The 18771-nt window shown below is 35.7% G+C and overlaps 1 protein-coding gene across 2 annotated transcripts in view; it reads right to left on the reverse strand.

Moving 5' to 3' along the window:
* Positions 1–18771, reverse strand: part of chrm3a (cholinergic receptor, muscarinic 3a) — a 131894-nt gene that overhangs the window by 84645 nt on the left and 28478 nt on the right. For both annotated transcript variants that reach the window (XM_087290327.1, XM_087290328.1), the window contains exon 2: positions 2203–2324. The gene's annotated coding sequence lies outside the window, so the exon portion shown is untranslated. The remainder of the gene's footprint in view (positions 1–2202; positions 2325–18771) is intronic.

Consider the following 18771-nt stretch of genomic DNA (forward strand, 5'->3'; position numbering starts at 1 on the left):
AAAAAGTATTTGAACACTTTGGTATAAATGCATACAAATCATTGCATTTTCTAACTAAAGATCAAATTAAGCAGAACTTTAAACTATATAAGCTAAAAGCTTCCTCAAAACTTAATTGGGGTACATTTTTGTGGCTTTTTTATTTAGCAGGGTTGTACTTAATTGATAAAAATGCATTTAAAGTCCCCATGAAATCCAAACTACTCATTAGTAGTTCGTCGGTGCATGTCATTAAGAACAAAAAATAGTTTGCCCTTCCAATCTTTAATTGAAATTTGAAAATGCACTTCCTGTTTGTCTGCAGTTAAGTTTTCAGATTACGTATATTTTAGCAAATGGAAGTGGCTAACATATATAAGTTGACAACAAACAGAAATGTAAGGTGTCTGTTAGGTTGTAATAACTCTCCCTAAACACTTTCAATGCTTTTTCTGAATTAAATGTCTACTTTACTACATCCATGCAGCTTGCAGTAGTAAAAACAAGCCATGCCCACTGTTGTGTCATTTAATATTCTGTTTCTGAAATATATGAAAAAATAATAGTCACAGCTTCTGGTTCATGGGGACTTTAATAGTAAATAAGTTTATAATTTTGGTAGATCTGTTCCTGATATTAAATGCTATTATTTACCAGTATTTACAAGAAAGAATAAAGTGAAGATACATTTCTGAGCAGTAAATCAGCATACTAAAATTATTTCTGAAGAAGCATGTGACTATGAAGACTACAGTAATGATTCTGAAAATTCAGCTTGAAATCAAATTAAATAATTTAAAAATATTAAATAATAAAACACTAATGCAAAGGGTAGAAGTGAATGATCTTTTCAGTGTTGACTGAAAATGTGTTACGTAACAAAATATAAAAAAAAAAATTGTTTAATTTATGAGAACATTTAACATACAAGTGTACGAGTGGACGAAATATGACTTTCTCTACATAAAACCCACGCAAATGCACACTGGGGAAATCAAAGCCAGATTTAAATGACATGAAGACTGAATTATTAAAAGTCTCTCTCAATGACATTTCCTTCAATCAAACATGTATGACCTTTAATGGTGTTTTGATAATAATCAGCACAAAGCGAATGAAAACAGTTTATGTTCATTATCATCCTTTCCCATCAAATTCATTCCACCAGACAAATTGACAGAAAGGCTTATAGATAAAAAAATCAAGCAGTACTTCATCCAATTAAAAATGTACCTTTCATTTCAGTTTTAAAATGATTTGTTTTATTTTTACGTGTTATTTATGTTTGAGATGGCATGTGATTTAAGACCAATATTTCAACTTTTTATAAAATATTGGCCATCACCATCAACGAGGGTAGTGTATAAAGGAAGCACCCCGGTGGTATGGTCCTGTTAAAGGCTGTTCATGTTTTAAGCTCAGAATAAAAAGTTTAACTGACAGTGCTGCCTTCTACCTGCATATTATGCCAGATTGCTGACAACAGAGACACTGAAATGATTTAGTTTTCTTTAGGTCAAGTAATCAAGTTTAGATGCGAAAACATTACGCTATTTTTTTTTTTTTTTAATTGAATGAATGAACATTTTTGGGGAATTGTTGTTTTAAACAAAAAGAGAATTTAAATAATTGACTTTCTTCAACAAGACAAATATGCTTTGTACCAGCCACCAGGTTATACAAAATTGTTCTCAAGGAGATAGAAAATATGGTTTAATGCAAATTATTTATTTTTCATTGGGTCAAGTGATCAAATTTAGATGTGAACCATTACTCTTTTTTTTTAATTGGATGAATGAAAGCTTTTTATCTAGTGTACAACCTGAATCTTCAATTCATTGTGACCCATATTGCAGACTGCAACTCTACCTATTTTTCATTGTGTTTTGATTTTTAATTCTAAACCATTTCTGTTAGTTCTGTGGTTCTGATTGCAATGTTATTTGTAAGATGGCATGGACCTTTGGCACCACTGGTGGTCAGTGGTGGTGGTAATGTATGAGGTCAGAAAGTGAATGTACTTTTTGTTCTGTTGTAAATAACATCTGGGTGATTTTGTATGACCTCTCATGTGAAAAATCAATTTAAAAAATTACAGTCCATCAAAACTATCCCATATTAAACATAAAATCATTCCACCAGCATTTGAAGCGATTAAAACATGCTACCATTTAAAGTGTATTTAAACAGCACTGTGGAAGGACATTAATTCTGCTCACTCACCCTGTAGAGTTTGGATTGGGTCAGACTGGTCACCTTCTGACAGGAGGGTTTAGACGATCCTCGACCTGAAACTTGTGCTGACATGGAGACAGGACATCAAACAGGTTCATACTGCCCCGGACCTGCAGCACACAAACAAACGCAGCCTGACCTGTTTGATCCCAAGAAGAATAAAAACGAATCACTCTCTTATCTGTATTCAGGCCTTCACGTCAACAACTGAAAAGTGCAAACTTTGATCTGCAAAGAAGTTTAATTTTAGCTGACACTGGCTCAGCGCTCGACAAGAATTCCAAACTTTAGAAAATCTGAAACAACTTGCTCCATCCAAAGCATATAAACAAGTATGTGATAGGCTGCTGTTGGATTTAATCCTCGGACCGCTGAAGCCACAGAACGAGCGGAGGGCTAGAGTGTCTCTGAGCGGCTTGAAAGATTAACAAATCATCTGCCTTCAAGTGGCCAGATTACACAGAAACTGTGTTTGTTGTTTTAACAGGCCACACAGATCAGCAGTTACTCTTCAAGTCTGCTACAGTAGAAGGCATACAGTACAGAGTACTAACTGACAGGCTAATGCATACAAAAACTGTGTTATTAGACTAAAACTGCATGCTTGAAACTTAATTATTTGCATCTACCCAATGTCTAAGTGTTATTATTTTGCAGCGTTTAAGGGTACCAGCCCGATCCCACAAAGAAATGTAACTATTTCATGAATCGTCAGAATAGTGAATAATTCATATGAAGTCATACAATTTTATTCATTTGAAAACATACACTTTTTATAAAGGGAGGAGTGTCCCCAAATCCCATCCTTAACCCTACCCCTCATTGGGGGATGAGCAAATCATACTACAATGCATGGATGAGTTTGTAAAAATGAATACGAGTTAGCCACTAAATCAAAATGTTCTGAATTCATGTGAGGTTGCGTTTAAGGTACCAGGTCAACACAATGAATGCCTCCTAGGAACTAGCATAAGATTTAGTGAAGTTTGGTAAATTTCAATGAATGTTGAAAGACTCTATAAAAGGGACAGTTTACCCAAAAGTATTACATTTGCTATTAATTTACTGTAGGAGAATCAACAGTTTAAACCCCCCAAAAAACAGTCTGTCAAATGAAGAAGAGCAGGAGTAAGATTCAATTTTAAAGGTTTACTAAAGATAGTTTTTAGTATCATCAGCAGAAGCCACCTTCAACACTCTCGTAGAGTTTGTAGGCCACTCTGCTAACAATCTTAAAACAACAACAATTATGCTCTCTCATGTAACATCAATAACTGTGTCATATAAGTGTTTTAACACAGAGAAAATCACTGTGAATGCGTGTGTGTGTGTGTGTGTGTGTGTGTGTGTGTGTGTGTGTGTGTGTGTGCGTGCGTGCATGCGTGCAATTCTGAACAATATCTTGCAATCATTATGTCTTTTACAAAAGTTAGACAGCCACTAGGATATTCAGAGCTGACCCCAGACCTGTAATATTGATCCACAAACGAATAGAAAACACACACACAAACAAAATACAACAAGTTAAAATCTAGTACAACCAACATCCAAACTGGCAGCTTACACACAGGGGAATTTACTGTTGCTGTTTGCAAGATACGGCCTGAACTTTCCGCAGAAGTTGCCTGGTGCTTCAAAAAGATAAGACTGACATGTATCAGCTTTTTTTCTGCAGGATTAAGTAAATTTAATAATTTAACACATAAAATGGAAAATAACTCAGAAAACAGTTGTTTCCAATTCTTCAAGAGTCCACATCCACTGCAGAAGTCTCCATGAAACAAATCATTTGGCATACAGAAAAAATATTGACATGCATATTATTGACCATCATACAATCCAATCTTTAAACACTCAACTTTATTAATAATCATAAAGACATAAAACATTATACTTGTTATTTCATCCTGGAGTGGACATCCATCAGAAAATCCACACCATCATTACATAGCAAAGTCCATCCAAGACTTTTTATCCTCAATAAAAATTGACCAAATTTTAAACTTCAGTTCCTTAAAGACTCTTAAAATTTAAATAAATGGCTACTTAGAGGCAAAAAAAAAACCCTCTATTTTAACCTTCGAATAAAGTGCAAAAAGCCCCCTACTGTTTTGTACATTTTGGATGGCCTGACCATGGGAAAATATTAACTGCAAATTTTAATTTCTGAAGAACTAACCTTTTGAGAGTTCAGTTTAGTACTAAACACAGTAGTAAACTAAATATCAGTATAAACTTTTGACCAAACATGTGTTATATTAAAAGGAATTAGTTTTGTAGTGTAAATGGCAGTATACTCCTTCTAAACATGACCTGTACAGCAGTCCATCACACTAGGCAAATCACATCAGTTTTTGTCATGTCAAGCCTGATATTATTCATACCCCTTGCAAATTCTGACTTAAAGTCAGAAAAACAATAATGCCTGATGTACATCATCATATCATCTTTTGGGAGAAGCCTGTGTCATTTCCGGTCAAACAATAAATAAATAAATAACCTTGTGGGTTGAATAAAAGTAACTTTAAGTCAGACTTTGCCAAGGATATGAATAATGCCAGGCTTGAATGTTTCCCTTGTCATGTGGCACCAATTTAAAAAATTTAAATGTTCACATTTCTATTGCATAGGGAGCCTAATGTATTAATAGCCCTTCTTGTCAGCCCTGAATTCACCCTTTAAATCACCTAATGAGGAGTGATTCTCTTACTGATCCTGAATATTACATTCATTGATGCCAGAGCCAGTCCTCAATCCTGAACCATTCTGCATGTTAGCATATAAAACCTCTCCTTATCTGTTCATAAAACCTGCTGGTTTTAAATATGGCCAACATCAATTTTATCTATTTAATAAAATAACTAATAAGAATCAAATTACTCTGGATGTTAAAATATGCAAAAACTACTGAACCTCAAACTTTACATTGTATGTTAATCTTGAGGGAAAATTACGTAATAAAATAATCAGTTAAATCAGCATTTAGCAAGTACAAGTGGCTCCTTCTAGTAAAAAAGGAATATATATTTCCATCCCTATCAAAACCTATAACATCGTGTGATGAATTTTAACAAAATTTAACATGCGACTGAAAAGCAAAAGCACAAAACACAGATTATGAAAATGCTTACAAGCGCCAGCAGCAGAGTGGTAACATTAAATATATATTATATAGACAGATAGACTGCATATCTCAAATTATTCATAGACCATTTCAACTTTGCTAGAAATTTCTTGTCTAAAAGCAATTGTTTCTTACTCTCTGACTACATGAATGTTATGTACGGTCTGCAATCAACAAAGCACAGCGTCCCTGAAGAATAGAATAATAGAGGTATTAATGAGGATTCTTTTAAACAATGAAATGGCTCTGGATAATAAAAACTGAGAATGGGGGAAAACAAAAAGAGAGAGACAAAGAATATATCAGCTATCAAGTCTCTTAGCATGCAAAATGTATGAGTATCTCCCTCTTGCTTAAGCAAGTTGAACAATGGACTACCGCGGAGCTGAAAAAAGGGCCCCTGGAAATAATTTACAACCCAACAAAGACCGTAATGACAGAATCATTCACTGTTTAAAAAAAAACACATGCATATGGTCTTATCATACAGAGTCACATTCAAACAGCTGTCTAAATAATCCCCACAAATTGAATTGATTATGATGTGCCAGAAATAATGAATTGCTGTCCTCTTTGGTTAGAAACAGCATAGGCAGCATTTTTTTGTAAACATGTGAAAACCTATAGAACTTTGTATAATCAATTTTTTATATATCTAACATGATTTAATAAGCTGTCCGTAATGCATTTTCAACTTTTAAAGACCGCGTTTTAATTGAATAAAAAGGTATTTTAATTGAAAATGTTCAAATATGTATTTATATAGGTGGCATAATGGCTCAGTGGTTAACACTGTCATCTTACAGCTAGTAGGTCGCTGGTTCGAGTCTTGACTGGGCCAGTTGGCATTACTGGCATGTTCGCGTGTGTTTCCTCCAGGTACTCTGTTTTCCCCTCACAGTCCAAAGTCATGCGATATTGCTGAACTGAATAAACTAAATTGTCCGTAGTGTGAGTGTGTGTGAGTGAATGAGTGTGTATGGGTGTTTCCCAGTGCTGGGTTGTAGCTTGAAAGACATCCGCTGCTAAAACATATGCTGGAATAGTTGGCAGTTCAAAATAGGGCGAAGCAGTGGCGCAGTAGGTAGTGCTGTCGCCTCATAGCAAGAAGGTCGCTGGTTCGAGCCTCCGCTCGAAAAATGGTGTTTTTGTGTGGAGTTTGCATGTTCTCCCTGTGTTCGCGTGGGTTTCCTCCGGGTCCTCCGGTTTCCCCCACAGTCTGAAGATGTGCGGTACAGGTGTATTGGGTAGGCTAAATTGTCCGTAGTGTATGAGTGTGTGTGTGTGGATGTTTCCCAGAGACGGGTTGCAGCTGGAACGACATCCGCTGCGTAAAAACTTGCTGGATAAGTAGGCGGTTCATTCCGCTGTGGCGACCCCAGATTAATAAAGGGACTCAGCCGAAAGAAAATTAAAGAATTAACTAATTCTCATGGTTTTTCAGCTATACTAAAGAAGACTCCAGATCCAGATCTGTTTGTATATTACTGTGACGGTTGGATTTAGGGTTGGAGTAGGGGTAGATGTTAATAAAATGCAATTAATGGGAAATTTAATAAATAATATAAATAATTTTTGTTAACTACCAGCCACAACCGTAAATGTGATCTATAGCTGATTCACCATGTGGATGGATAAAAACAGCCTTACCAGTAGGCGCAGAAGGTCATAACTATCAGATGATAACCACTGATAATGCCCATTTAATCGACTGATAACATTCGAATCAGCTGTATGTTGCTATAGTGTGAATGTGTGCAATGGTTTATATACAGTTAAGTTTTCAAATAAATTTCATTTAAACCAGTATTCCACTTGGTTAATTATTTGTTGAGCAGCCCCATGCAAGACTGTCTAGTGAGAATTTATTCTGCACTGATGATGATGATCATGGCTGACTTCTCATTACTTAATTTGCACACAATGTAATTAATTAGCTTCAAAAACTCAACAGATATTCTATTTTTTTAACCTCTGATAACCACTTTTTGACATGAGTAAAATCTGCAGCATCCGAGGCAGAATATACAGAATTTAGTGAATTATGAGCAAGAAGAAACAAATGAGTTGATCAAAGCATGCCAGAATTAACTTCATCCTTCCAACTGAACACCGATTGTACGCGTACGTTTCCATGAGATGAACCCGGTAAACAACAGGGTGCTTGACAAATTACTTAGGACACACAATTTCCATTCATGTCAGACATGAACAAAAATCTGCTAGAACATGGAACACCACAAACCGAGCATGACACCACAAACTGAGCCAGCGTGCGGCTGTAATGAAACGAGTATCTGTGACACTTGTAGGAAGGCAGATTTATCTGAATTCACCTCATTATTTAGAGTGTCCTGTGTGTCCTTGTTATTTACACTACAAGACAAAGCATCAGTTTTAATGGTCTAACGTTAAGTGAATGATCAGACTTTTATATATTGTGAAGCTCTCAAGGGAGAAGAATCTGTTTGATGTTGTCAGAATGACTGAGATGGCCAATCAGATTAAAGTAGGCGCCTAGGCAGGGTTTGCCGTTCATAGAATGAGAGCACACATTTTAACACAAAGCAATGCTAAAAGAGGGCTAAGTTAAGATTAAGCAGGACGATAATCGGCTTCAAGGTTTAACACGGTTTGGAAAAGTCACAAGTCTTCACAAAGTCTTTAGCAGCAAAAAAGCATCCACATCAAGTGCTATTGGTCAGGTTTACATCTGAAAAAACAAATTACTAAACTTACATCCTATACCCTATAGCAGGGTTGTCCAAAGTCGGTCCTGGAGGGCCGGTGTCCTGGAGAGTTTAGCTCCAACCCTAATCAAACACACCTGAACCAGCTAATCAAGCCCTTACTAGATATACTAGAAACTTCCATGCAGGTGTGTTGAAGCAAGCTGGAGCACCGGCCCTCCAGGACCGACTTTGGACCCCCCTGCCCTATAGTCTACAACTATAGACCTGAACAGTGCAGTGGCTTATTTTTATCCACAGAAAAGAAAGATATACAAAAATGTCTTACTAAATTTGAAAAAAAAAAAAAAAAGTGTTTTTCATAATGATGAAGACAGCAGAAGTCAATCAGTTATTTCATTTATTTAGCCTGACATGTTTACTGCTCCAAAATTATATAAATGTTTCTTTAAAAAAAAAAAAAAAAAAAAAATATATATATATATATATATATATATATATATATATATATATATATATATATATATATATATATATATATATATATATATATATATATATATATAGTGTTCAACGGGGAAAAAAACTGTTTTATACTCAGACAAGAACTTATTTTAGAGCAGTTATCACAATAACATGAAACTCTAATATCATTGTCTTATCACCATCTAGAGATGGGTCACAACTTGAAAAAAAAGAGAAAGAAAATATTTAATCATTGGATTTGAATTCGGAACCTGACAAGGCCAAAATAACAAACAAAAAATCCTTAATTTTAAACCTCAACCTTACCTGATCAAAAATAAATGAATCAAAGAAAAGAAAATACAATTCACTACTCAAACTACCAAACACAAAAACAGAGATCAAAAGGTTTTACAAATAAAAATGGCATCCTTACAATACCAATATTATATGCACTATTAACAAACTATTTACAGAACAAGCAACCACATTTAAGGGACAATCCAAAAAAAAAAAAAAAAACTAATGTCAACTGGCAATAAAGTTCAAAAAAAGCCAGCAGAACAAAATACCACAAACAAAGCAAACACAAAACAAACAATCCTTACAAATATTCTGTAGGTAGTCACAACATTAACACATACAAAAACACATACAATATGCAACTTGCAAACATTTTAAAGAACACAAAGCAAGGTAGTGATGTGACGTTGTGCACCGAACCTTCAAAGCATGATACATCTCGCAGTGAAGCAGTGTACCGAAGCTTGATTCGTTTTGCCATTATCACATGATCAGTGACGTCCGAAGCTTCATTTTCGCCTATACCCACGTGACTGCTTCGAATTTTGATTCAAAGGGTTTAAACTCCCTCATGGGTTAGTTAGTGTATAGTGAGAGATTAGGCGTCGATTACATACATTTGTACTGTTTCAAAGCACTGTACCAGTCTCACACACCAGTAATTAAACTAAAATATAATAGTCATTCATAGTAAAAAGGTTTTGAAACATACTAAAGTGTATTCGCATATTTTTTTTACAAATATCTTTAAAGGAAATCACTGCATATTGTTGTATAGTGTTTAACGGAGGCCAGTTGGTGAGTGCAGCCCGAAAGCATCACTCCCATAGCCTCCTCCTAGAGCATTCGCCTCCCATACAGGAATCGGTGGTTCAATCCCTGCTTGGAACGAGTGGGTGGGTGAAGCACTATTTGGAATACGATAAATGTATTGTAATAATATCAGGTCTATGGGTAGCTCTACTGTTCCTATAACTTGTACAGACTTTGAATGGTGGACTTGAACAGACTTTAAATATGTCATGGTTGTTAATTCACAGTAAAGTGATGACATCACAATACAACTATTCATAACTGAATTATTTTGTTTAGTACCTATGCTTGTCACTTGTCATTGGGAACATTATTAGACCTTTTTTTTCACTGGTAAAATGAAACATTTGTCATTATCAGATTTCCTATTGCATTATATTCAACATAACTGTATATAGGCTAGAGTAGCTATACTGCCCCAGTAAACATTTAATTTACCGGATATTTTATTCACAGTCCCACCTATACTTTGTAAAGCCTTATAACTTGTTTAAGTAATAATTATGACAAATTTAAGATATTGTCTGTTGCAATTTAAATGAACACAGACCTCAAAAACAGTAACGGACTCACTGTAAAAAAATTCGCTGCCTAAAATGTTTTATTTAAATTATTATTAATTATTATTTGTAGTCATATCAGCTTAAATCAGTCGAAATGACTAAAAATATTTAGTTTAACAAACCTGATTAACTTACTCAAATTAACTTAAGTAACATAAAACTTGTTGTCATAATAAAAAAAACTGTAAAAAAATATTCGGTAAAATGTTTTACAGTAGACTTGATTCATACTGTATATGTCATTAATTTGAAGTTGGTTTGGATTTAAAGTTAGGTTTGAAGTAAAAAGTCATCATCACGCAGACATGCATCTACAAATCCACAAACCCCACCTGTCCTCATACCATTCAAATTAAACAAAACACATGTAGCTCATACACATTGTACTGAAAGACCTGGTGTGTTCTATCAAAACACATTTCCAAATCTTGTCAGCTCCTGGCACATATCCTATCACAACCCTGTTAATGAGTACAAGGCTTTGTCTAAAACATCGATTCATCTTTAATCTGGTGCAGATGTTATTTCTCAAGATGTCTAGATTTAAAATAGCAGATGCAGGTTATCGCTTAAACCTGCTGGGTTTGAATGTACCTTTCTCTTGAGATATTGCTGTATATGTATTTGTCTGATGGCAAAGAACAAAGGGTCAAAAATGTGGCTCATTTACTGCAACAATGTTGCGTGTTGAATTCAAAAACCGCTGTGGATGATCTTTATACACTTTATAGCTCTTCATAACCATACACAAAGCGGAAAAAAACATTAAAAACTTGTTTATCTCAGTCTTTACCATCTAAGATTTCACACCTCATTTATACTGAACACAAATAATAGACGAGGAGAAATGGACTGTGAAAACTTTGGATATTACATGGCAAATACAACAAGTTCTACAAGGAAAACCATAAAAGGACTCGTCCACAAGCTGTTCTAGGGGCTGTTTCTCAAAGCATCATTAGCCAATTATGGTCACAATTTCCATCATTATTAACATAGATTTGGTGTTTTGGAAATACTCAGATCCAATGAACAATGGCAAGGTTAGTTGAAACTATCAGGGGCTTCCATTTGGACTTAAAGGTGCCCTATAGGAAAATCTGGGTATGGCTCATAGACTATAAAAAGAGTTCAGTATAAGAAATGGCCATACTGTGAGAGCCTCAGACACTATTGCTTCTTAGTTCTTATGTAAATTAGGTGAGTATAAAACCCTGCCCAATCAGAACACCAAACAGACTGTTGCTTAATTCATGGAGCATGTCCTCAAGATTTCCATGTAGCTACTTTAGGTTATGTATGTTTTACACCATCCGGACCTGATGAGCAGCATCATCTTCAGGAGATCACCAGCCAAAACAGACTGATATGTCACACATGGGATCGATAATATGCACGCCCCAGGCAGCGTTTTGAGATGACAACAATGATAAATTCCTACCTTATATTTAACCATTAAAGTTTATATTAAACTTACTATGTACTGTATGTGGTACTCTTATTTTGAAAATGGGAGACACAGCAAAGCCAAGCCAGCAGCAATTTGTTTTCCATTGGTCACTAAGCAATGACTTATTCTAGTCAGAGCAAGTCAGAATGTAAAATGGTCTACCCTAGGGCAAGGGTGTCCAAACTCGGTCCTGGAGGGCCGGTGTCCTGCAGATTTTAGCTCCAACTTGCCTCAACACACCTGCAAGGATGTTTCTAGAAAGCTTGATTAGCTAGCCCAGGTGTGTCTGATTGGGGTTGGAACTAAACTTTGCAGGACACCAGCCCTCCAGGACCAAGTTTGAACATGCCTGCCTTAGGGGCTTTTCACATATCACATCTTTTCTGTGCACAAGTTCATTATTTCCAGTCAAAGCGTGTGGCTAGCATATTGGGAGCAGGTGCATCCAGTTGAACACATCTCAACTTTTTAGAATGCCGCAAGCGAGTCAAGTGACAACAACTGACCAATTAGCTTCATACTTTGTATGCAATACACTACCCTAGAAAAGTCTTGTCGTCGATGGCAGTTGTAAGAGCAACAAATAATAACTTGACTTCTAGTATATCATTTGGAAAAGTGGCAGAAGGTAGATTTTTCCAATGAATCATCTGTTAAACTGCATCCCAGACATCACAAATACTGCAGAAGACCTACTGGAACCTGCATGGACCCAAGATTCTCACAGAAATCAATCAAGTTTGGTGAAGGAAAAATGGTTTAGGGTTACATTCAGTATGGGGGTATGTGAGAGATCGTCCATGCCATTCCAGATGACTTTATTAATTAGTTATTTGAGTCATTGCAGAGATGTATGGATGCAGTCCTCCAAGCTCATGGGAGTCATACACAATATTAAATCTTCTAATGCACCATAACTTCATATTATTTACTGTACAAAATTTCTTTTAAGTGACAAGACTTTTGTCCAAGCAAAGTCAGACCTTACTGTCCTAATTAAATAATTAAAATCAAAGCGTGATCATATTTTATTTAGTTAAAATAAGCGTAATCTAGAGGCCTTTGCTTTTCATGTAAGCCACTTCTAAAACCAAATGATCAACTAGAAATCAAAACATTTCTTGTTGTTCCAAATGTGGATAGGCGACAAGACTTTTGTCAGGTAGTGTATACACATTTCGGTAGACTAATTACCTCAGAACACCCAAACACTGCATTGCTTTTTAATTTTCTCCATAAATAAAACTTGTATCAGAGCTGCAGCAATGATTTGTCAGCTTGTCATCCTCTGAGAAGGCGGTTGATGGTTGCCAAGCAACGTCAGACACTAAAGGAGCACGAGCGCAAAGTGTGTTGAAAATGGTGAAGAAAGAGTCACGCTCGCAATTTCCACACGCTTTTAGACGTGATATGTAAACGGCCCCTTATTGAGTCTATGGATTGTAGAATTATTCAGCATCACCTCGAAGAGGCATAAAACATGTTTAATTGTTTAATTCTGTTGAAAAAAAATTCTGAAGAATTGTAATAACCAATTTAATACACTGTAATAATCCCAATAATCAACTTTATCAATTGAAATGAGTGGTTAATTCAAAATTGACTGAAAATGACTGTAATTCTACTCATTTGAAAAGAGTTTTGAACTCAGAGTTAAAGGTAATAAGGTAATTAAATACCTCATTACTTTATCTTAATGAAGTAAGTTCACAGTACTCATACACAGTAGATTAGTTTTTTTTAACTAATGGTTATTTGGTTTGTTGCAATCACTTTCCTCAAACGGTTTAAGTTACCTTGACTTGTTGGGTTTTACAGTACTCTGTTAGTTTGAGTTTTATTCATCTATTGGGTTTTACTGTTCTAAAATTGCTTAATTTACTCAAAGTTAACGGCGCTCATTAGGATTAGTTTTTTAACTTAAATGGTTTGTTGCAATCAGTTTCCTCAAACGGTTTGAGTTCCCCTAATTTTTTGGGTTTTACAATGTAGTAGCTACTTTCATTGAATGGTTACTGTCAGTTGCTTGGTTTTAAAAATATTGTACAGAATAAAAAAACAAATACTGTAGGAACAAGTAGAGGATGAGTAAATGATGACAGAATTTTCAATTGTGGGTGAACTGTTCTTTTAAAATCAGGACCTAAATAAGCAAGTTAACAGTACAGACCAGCTTTAATTTCATATTGGCTCTAATTAAATTTGTAAAGAGAATTATAGTGCAATTTATTAAAGAGGAATCATGCAATATGTACCACAGTGAAATTAGCGATGCAAGAGAAGTCACGTTATAAACAAAACGCCAGAGAACAAAATACTAAAGTAATTCTCAGATGCAGTCTTCATAACCTAATTAAAATTTTGTCCTTCAACTGTTTAGAAGGTTTCACTCCTACACCTGCATGACATTATGAACATCAATTCAAACCAACACAGAATTAATGACACATTTTAGTTTTTTTTTAACAACGCATTGTACTGTGGTGATTAAGCAGCAAATTACATCTTGCAAGAAACGCCTACAAGTCTGCCATGGTTAATTTACTGGTCTGAAAAACCACAGAAAGCACAAGAATCCATAATGAAGGTGCCGAGTATCAGGTGACAGATAAAACAGCATGTTTTGTGAGCCTTTTTAGCCATAAAAAATACTCTATATCGGGCTAAAGAGAATTGAGACACTTTAGATCACACCCATTGATAATAGTGTTACATTTTTCTGTATTTCACGGAAATTGTGGTAGATGAAGAAAAAGTAAATGCATAAAGCAAACAGGACAAACCAATTCAGTTCTTATAAGGTTGCAATGCAATTAAGTGCATTTAACTAATATACACAATATTTTCAGAAAGCCATCATCACACAGTATTTTTATTATAAAGATGTTCCTAAACGGTGCACTGAAGTCTGCAAAAGGATTTATGACCTCTAATGTGGACATGTCTCTGGCCTTTTTTGGTTGTCAAAGCTCATTTAGCTGACCCTTTCTTAACCCAGAGCCTGTGCCAAAGGAAACACATCTCAGTCATATGTTTCTTGTATGATTTTGTTCAACGTGCCATTCATAACTAAATGACACAACAATCAGGGAGGAATCTGAATAATGCCTTATCATAACAAACACAATGCAGTTCTGGACTATTAAAACATGACACTTCTTTACACACAGGCCAGAAATAGTTTACAGTAAAAAATAAAAACAGCGTCATCCACAAAGACATCATGGATGAGGGGAAATGTAACTCATTAGATGTAGATGATGCAACGGGTACAACAAATACTGTATACTATATGGAGTTAAAATTTGAGGCTTCAATTTACTAAATGGGCTTTGGCATGCATTTGTGTTAAAAATAAGCAATGGTTTATGTGCATGGTTTGTTGATGGATAAGAAAAAGGCGCAAAAAAGTGTTCCTTGTTTGGTCAACTGGCCCAAGCAGAGCTTGGTAAACCTAACCTTTTTCTAGCATGTATGTGTGTCTACAGTATTTGAATATAAACTCTGACTGGGAATTTTGATTGCAGCCCTTAATTTTTAATCTACGATCAGGTTCCCTATCCAAATATAAATTTCAGTCACTGAGGGAAACTTCATAATAATTTTTTTACTGCTTGCAATTTACGAAAGAAAAAACATGAAGAAAATTAATTTCTGAAATGACATAAAAAATAAAAATAAACCAGTGTAATTGTTTGTAAGATAGAAAGCAATTAAAAATATATATCCCAAGTGATTTTCATTAATTGGCTGTAAAAACACATCATTGATGCTCAGTAGGAATATATTCATTCATTTGTTTATTCATCAGGGGTCACCAAAGCAAAACAAACCGCTAACTTATCCAGCATATGTTTTACACAGCGGGTGCCCTTCCAGCTGCAACACAGTACTAGGAAACACCCATACACACTTATTTACACACATACACTACAGCCAATTTAGTTTATTCAATTCACCTATACTGCATGTCATTAGACTGTGGGGGAAACCGGAGCACCTTGAGAAAACCAAAGCAAACACGGGGAGAACATGCAAACTCCACACAAAAAAGCCAACTGACCCAGCAGGGACTTGAACCAGCGACCCTCTGGCTTTGATGCGACAGTGCTAACCACTGAACCACTGTCACCCTAAACATACAGCACACTGAAAAAAAATATTTAAAGATGAGTCATTGGATATTTTTATTATTACAATCAATTACTAATTACTACAGTGGATGCTATTTTAGTGTTTCTTAAGTAAGAATTATCATTCATTTAATGAAATTATTAATCTTACTTTAGGTTTTATTTATTGCGATTTCTGGTAAATTCATGTGCTTCCGTCACTTTCTACTAGTTTTATTTTCATTATTAAACCAGAGCACCCGGAGGAAACTGACGCAAACATGGGGAAACCATGCAAATTCCACACAGGAATGCCAACTGACCCAGCTGAGGCTCGAATCAGCGACCTTCTTGCTGTTAGGCTAACAAGCTACCTACAGTCCATTGGAAAATTTACTTAGCTAAATTGCCTGTAGTGTATGTGTGTGAATGAGTGTGTATGGATGTTTCCCAGAGATGGGTTGCAGTTGGAAGGGCATCCGCTGCGTAAAACATATGCTGGATAAGTTGGTGGTTCATTTCTCTGTGATGACCCCAGATTACTATAAGGGCCGAAAAGAAAATGAATGAATGAATAAACATGAAATGTCAACTTCTCACGCTGTGCTAAAAGCCAAATTGAAACAAGTGGGCTTTAAGAAAAGATTTAAAAACAGTAATGGAAGAGGCTTGTCTAATATACAACAGCAGCCCATTCCATAATTTAGGTGCAGCAATAACAAAAGCCCGATCCCCTCTGAGCTTTCGACTGGTCCTGAGCACACCCAGGAGAAACTGGTCGGCTGACCTGAGCGATTCAGAAGGTGTGTAGGGACAGAAAAGCTCAGAAAGGTAAAGAGGTGCAACACCATTCAGACACTTAAAAACAAATAAAAGTAACTTAAAATGGATCCTGAAATGCACGGGCAGCCAGTGAAGAGATGATGTGCTTGCCGGGGTGATGTGCTTGCATTTGCATGTGCCAGGTAAAAGACGGGCAGCTTCATTCTGAACGATTTGCAGTCGAGAAATAGAGGGCTGACTCACGCCAAAATAAAGAGCATTACAGTAGTCCAGGTCAGTAGTAAATCTAGTTCTAGTTTTTTTTCCTTTTTTATAATTCCTTTTTTCTTTTCTTCTTGCCAAGCCATTAATTTTTTTCATTTTCAATCTTTTTCACATTAATTTCAATCACAAATACTATTTTGAATAGCTTTAGGTAACATATCTAACTACCTGGACACTAATCAAGACCTCCCATCCACTCTGACTGGGTGTGTGGCAATGTTAGATGGCAGGCAGTTTATATGTGAGTGGCATTTGACTAATGGGGCAGTGAAAAGACACTTGTAGGTCATGAGTCTTCAGTCTTGGAATGGAAAATAGGTAAAGGCTGCCAGAGAGTCAAAGCTCCTGTATCTAGAGTACAAGCTGTCTGCGCTCTCCAGAGAAAGAGTCTAAATACATGCAAACAGCTTCACATGACCCAAGGTTACCTCCATCTATAAACACCTCACCTACAACCAGCTGTTGACAACCTTATGTGAATTTTCACCGTGCTTCCAAAGTTTATGAGTTAAAAAAGTACTATTTTCAGTCACCTATGAATATGAACCTAAACCCCCTCCCCTAAATGTGTTCCCTTGAGAGATGAGCTTTTGGTTTTGTGTAAGGTTTCTCGCTGTACACAGCCGTCTCCTGCCTCGCCGTGTTTATATTTCTGCTCCTGCAGGGACCAGAGCAATACGACAGATGATATAAATGTCACTGTCTGTTTGAGACAGGATAAATCAGACAGAGATTTCTCCTTATGAGAGACGAGAGGAAACACAAAGACAATGTTACGTGTCTGATTCCAGCTGCCGCCTTCTGAATTCTGGCTGAATAAACTGTTCATATTTTCCATTACATGAGTAATTTGTGTTAAATATAAATGCATGTTTAATATAAGAACTGTGGTATAATCTCTCTTTTATATATGAAAATGTCAGTTCAACCAAAATGGAAATCCTGTCATCGTTTATTCATCCTCATATCATTCAGAACCTATAAGAAATCTGTATCTTTAGAACACAAAGATTTTTTAATCAAATTTTACAGATTTCTTTCTCTTAATTCAAAGTCTAATCACTATAAAGGCACAAAAGTGATTAAAAAATACATTATACTGTGTGTACTGAGTGGCTTACTCTAAGGGCTCTAGTTTAATGATTTAGGCGCAAAGTCTAAAGCACATAGCACAAAAGCATTAGAGGCGTGTCTGAATCCCCTTTAGCTATTTTAAGAATGCAAAATAATGGTAAAATCTTAATGAGTTATGGGTGTGTTTTGAGCATAACGTGCATTAAACCAATCAGTCTCATCTTTCCTTCCCTTTAAGAGTCAGTTGCGTCGCACCATGGCGCATTTGCTATTTACTTGGCGGACTTTGTAAGTGGAAAAACTGAATGCTGTACTAGCAAGAAAACAGTTAAACAGATCATCTGCACAAGGATAAAGAATGAGCCCCCTCTATTCAGCCTCTTTACTTTCTCTTTACGTTTACTCTTTACTTTACTACTTTACTTTCATGGATAAAGAAATAGTGTTGTACGCACTCCACTAAAGACATTCAATACATATTAATTTTGTTACATTTGAATTTTTAAGTTTGTTAACCACAGAGATTTGTAGTAATCATTGTTGTAACGTTTTAATCCTTTATTATTTTCATATGTAAAAATATTTGTGTATTGCTGTACATCCTGTGTGTATTAAGCATTGTGCAAGCATAGGCACATAACTAACGCACTCTGCACTGGACTTCAGGCCAGCTTTTAGTTGATCAATGGCGCTGTCTATTTTAGTTCCTCAAAATAGCACTGCACCAACAATGTGCCTAAACACACCTCATTTGTAGACTGAAAAACTCATCAGTCCACAAAGTGGCGCAAACAGATTTGCTATTTAAACAATGTGGTGCACAATGTAAAAATTACTGTTCCGCTGGTCTGAAAATAACAAAAATAAATAAATAAATCACGCCATACAAGTCTTGCATCTTATTGCACAGGGTGTA

Source organism: Danio rerio, chromosome 17 (genome assembly GCF_052040795.2).
Source record: "Danio rerio strain M-AB ecotype USA chromosome 17, GRCz13ab, whole genome shotgun sequence".
Lineage (NCBI taxonomy): Eukaryota > Metazoa > Chordata > Actinopteri > Cypriniformes > Danionidae > Danio > Danio rerio.